The following is a 5,154-nucleotide window of genomic DNA, read 5'->3' on the forward strand; positions in this document are numbered from 1 at the left end:
TGTGTACTTAGCTGCCAAATCAGCACTGTATGGACCAATTGGACTTGTTATAAAGATTGCATTGTAAAAAATAAATGCATGCCCTCTAACCATTATGAATTAGCGCCTAGGATTCAATATACCTTAGAAGATAGATAGGACAATAGATAAATGGCTAGGATTAAATCTAGATAGGAAAAACCTTTAATGGCTAGGATTGCATCTTAGTGTAGGCGTTATATTTGGTTATACCTGCTAAGATTAAGTTATTGAAACTCATGAATATGACAGCTACTATAGACAAATATAAATACAAAACAACCTTATGTTGATTAATTTATTCGAGACTTAATTAACTGATTCTGAACGCGCCGAAATCTGTGCACATTTCTCGGTCAAATCTTTAGGCGCAAAGTTGTTGAACATATAATCTGGAAAATAGACACAAGGCCGTTTGACTAGATCTTATCGTCTAGACGGCTCCACCAATGGCAATGACTCATCAACTTGATTCGACGCGTGTGGGCCTATACTAAGAAAACAGGAAAGTCGGACCTTTAAGAAAATTTAGAGAATATTGCCATTTGCCAATTGTGTCCATCGACGCACACATTGGGGCCATATCATACCGTCCCAATACTGACCCACTCTTAGAATAATTCATATCGAAACCTCGTTAACGCGTCCCCTGCTATAGATGAAAATCACGAGGGCAGTAAAGAACTCAATTGTCGACATTTACTCCAGAAGAACCCCAGGCCCACGTAGACATAAGCATCTTTCAGTACGCGAGATGCCAGAAAGTCAAAACCTTAAATTATTCTTCCATCTTGAAGCCACAGCTATCCTACCCATCCTCCTTAAATGCGAAAGCTCACTTCCACCAGCTCCCTAAGAGCGCAGACTCGGAACTTGGAAGCGATCCACACGAGAGTGAACGCGGTGACTTCCCTTCCTAAAACATAACCTTCCTCCCTCTATAAATTACTGTCCCTTCTTTAGGCAGAAGCCAGAGCAACGCACTTTGCGCAGCTGCCATGGCCTTTAAGGGCGGAGTCGTGGGTCTTGTGCTCCTTTTGTCTCTTCTCCTCCCCAACACAGCGTCAGCACAGGGCTCAAGATTTTTCTTCCCCATCCGCCCCCGCCCCATCCGTCGTTCGCCGCCGCCGCCATCGCCCCCGCCACCGCCACGACCTCCGCCGCCGCCATCTCCCCCGCCACCGCCATCTCCGCCACCACCATCTCCACCTCCGCCTGCGTTCTGCCCGATCTTGCCCTTCAGGCTGGACGTGTGCGGCCAAGTTCTGACCCGTCTCAGACGCGGGCTACCTCCGCCGCTGAACGGCTGCTGCAGCGTAATCGGAAGGCTCACTGACCGGCAGACTGGACCCTGCCTCTGCCTGGCGAACCAGCGGGGTTTCCTCGGCCCGCGTATAACCGTGCCCGGCGACCTGGCCCTTCTTCTCACGTACTGCCGTAGAAGCGTCCCCCCGGGAGCCATCTGCTGAGGAGGGCTTCTCCGCCGGCGTGTCTTTTTTTTATTCTCGACGGACTTGTCTTTCTTCACCGTCATTGTTTCTCCGCCGTGTCCTCCCTCGTCTTTTTTTGCACCCAATAACTGGCAACTAGCCTGCTTGTATGGCCGCACAGCGTTCCTAGTTGCAGAATAAGGGAATGAAAGCTTTACGTATATCGTAAAGCCCACTTTTACCCAAACATCTATGCGCCAATATTGGGAATCGAGAACGAGAGCTCGCATACTGTCTGGACAGCGCCATACGACACAGAATGAAAGGGCCCGTGAATGTCGCCTAAGATACGTAAATTATCGCACTGAAAGTGTAAAATTCGAAGAAAACGAGTGGGTCGTACGTTTCAAGGGGGCATTGATTACGTAAAATATCTGAACGTGACATTTTTGTTACGTATGCAAAATGGTGCATGTGTAATGATTGAGAAATGGTGCGTATGGACGGATGACTGAACGGAAGAGTCTTCCCTTTCTTGTTATCCAGGACAGAATTAATTACCAAGTTGGTCTTGATTCATCCATACAGTAGAGACAAAGAACACAGACATGAATTCAAGAATCACTTATCCTTTAACGGGACCAACAACTAAAGATTTGTGTTCCATTCAAATAAGCCAATTGTCTCTGATGGGGAACAGCTGGGGTAACAGAACTTGTGTCCTCACGGAACTGCTGGCGTGAGGGAACAACAACAGAACAGAATGGCGAGCTTAATGGGCATTTTAATTTCGTTTTACCATATTTCTTTCTGATTTTGTATCAACAAAGAGTCATGAGGAGGGCTATAAGATCCTGCTTCCTTGATGTAGACAGGAGTGAATTTATATAGACGAGTATACGACCATTCCAAGTAGACAACCCTTCCGAAGGCCATGATGATTTCACGTTAATCACACCCAAATTTAGGCTTAATTGATAAACAACCTCACAGCATACCATATGGAAAAAACCGCCGAAGTTGGACTCATCATACGAGACAAGGAAACCCGCAACAACAGAAGGTGCTAACAATAGAAGGATTCCTTTTCTTGAAGCACTCTCGATAAATGAGCAAAAAATATATCAAGAAGATTATCTCTTTCACTTTCCTTTCGTAATTTTTGTTTTTGTTTGCAACGAGTCGCCTCTCATCTCTTTATTCTGCTCACAAGAGCTTGTTTTGGCTTCCCTTATGTAACACCATTTGAAATTATTCTCCATATTTTATTTCGAGTTGTTTCTACAATAATTTTCTTTCGTATTGATTACATTTTTATTGACAACCTATCCATCTACGAAAACTTCTGCCGGCATTACTCTTCTTTTTCTTAAAAAAATAAAGTGCCCCATCGCCATCTTTGCTGAAGGGGGCACATTATAGCTTACATCCCTTGCTCGTTACATGGACAGAATTAAGTAGTCATACACGGATGAGACTATGTAGGCTTTGACATTTTGTACCATGGATCGGTCGGACGGGACCGAACCGGGACCAAACAAGACCGGACCGTAACTGGACCGAACTTCAGGTAAGGTTTACGTCCATACAAAAAAGCCGGACCAGACCGGACCGGACCCTATCCCACGCACTACCCATCCCCCTCCCCATCGACATTCCCATCACTCGCCCCAAGCCCTCATCGACGCTGCTCCACGCGCACAATGCCTTCACCACCCCCATGCTCCTCCGCCACCCCTCTACCAGACCAGACCAGGACCGAACAAGACTGGACCAGAACCGGGCCAAACTTCAGGTATGGTTTAGGTCCATGCCAGAAAACCGGACCGGACCAGGACCGTCAAAACCTAATACTATGTATACCCATGGATTGAAGAACTCGTGGCCAAAACAATCCGCGACAGATTTACCACTACCATTGAATTTCTCCAACCATTTGCAGCGGCCGAAATACTTCCAATTTTTCCACAGGGTGTATCTGATAGATTTCAACTAGGGAGGTTCATCCCATCTCAGGGGTGTTCTGTGCTTAAACATTTAGGTTAGAAAGATACCTTTCTTCTCACACGCGTTGTATTTATTTGTGCATATCCCTTTCAAATGTGGAAGTCAAGTCAGGTCCTCTATTTTTCTTTCAAAAAGGTAATCTGATTTACATGACATCCAATATGAATATCGAAGGCGAACACAAATATTTGTCTTTTGCCTCCGTTTTTCTCTTGGATCTTCATGTTTTATTGGTCGCCCGGAATATTTTAAAAGTCCAATAGAATACGGGATGGATGTGGGTAGATGGTCGCTTCAAGAGTGCCGTTATATAAATCAAAGAGAACACCATGTGCCAGGCCTTACAAAAATGTGCGGGTGATAAGTGGAGAACCCTCCACTCCCAGCATAGACATTATAAATGCAGATGATTGCTGAGACGTTGCATTAAAGATTGCTGGGTAGTATTTGAATTTTCGTATGAAATGGAGCTTGCCGACCTTAGACGGGACAAGGACAAGGAGAGAGGGAGAGAGTGAGAGGGGGGACAAGAGAGAGAGGGATAGAGAGAGACTGTAAATTAAGAGGAAATTCAGTTTACTGAAAATCTAGATGAACTTCACTATGATCTGAACCCCAGATTACATTTGTGTTTGCACTACCTCTTAGACATCCCAATGAAGACTGTTCAAATGGATACTGATTTCTCAATGACGAAACTAAATCAAAGTCTGTCTTCATCAACCGTTACATTGTATAGAGGGAAGAATTAAACAAATATTTTTGTAGTGAATATGATAACACATAAATTAAAGGTAAATATCACAAAATGTATAACTCATTAAAAATGATACAAGTATAATTATAACAAAATGAATATAAGTATATCAAATATAAGAAAAGCTGGTGAAAAATCTGCCTTTCCTCTGCCCCTTAGCTTTGTCTAAACAACATTTCTTCGACCTTATCTTATTTTTACAACACAGGACATTTTTATCGCATCCCTGGCCATCGTGAATGAGGTTACTACAACCTCGAATCAACCATTTAGGTTACACAAGCGGCCCTGATAACACCCTAATTTTGGTCTTTATTTCATGTTATTAGCATGATTTATGCATTTAAAAGGCTTAAAATTGGGTTGTTATCATATATTTACACGAAAATAATGTTTTCAAGTAATTTCTGATTTTTCCCTAATTTTCTGTTAATTATATGAATTTATAAGGATTTATTGAAGCTCGAAATAATTATTTTTGGATGAAAATAGCACATTAAAAATTTTATTTCGACATTTATCAACATGGGAATGAATCAGGGAATTTTCTAGAATTTTTTACGAATTTTTAGGACTTTTCTGGGATTTATTTCAAGAAGAAATGCATTTATTCTATTAAAAAGGGCATATTTATAAGAGAAAAAATGTATTTATGCAATTTCTAGACTTTCCGGTGCCTTTTTGCAACGTTTCGTTGCAAAAAGACCCTGAAAACAGCTCTCGGTCGCCATGGCAGGCGTAAAGATCCAATTTAAAATCTTTCAGGGTTTATTTGCAATTGCATTATTAATTTTAGAGAAAATCGGAGGAGAGAGAGTGCCGAAAGGACATATATACAAATACCTCTGGGCGGCGTCAGATATCAATAATCTGTTTTATGAAGGGCTTCGTTGAAAAAGCGCGCAGGTGCCTTCCGCCGCGTCGACGTGGCGAAATGATAGC

Source organism: Wolffia australiana, chromosome 13 (genome assembly GCF_029677425.1).
Source record: "Wolffia australiana isolate 7733 chromosome 13, ASM2967742v1".
In the NCBI taxonomy this organism is placed as follows: Eukaryota; Viridiplantae; Streptophyta; class Magnoliopsida; order Alismatales; family Araceae; genus Wolffia; species Wolffia australiana.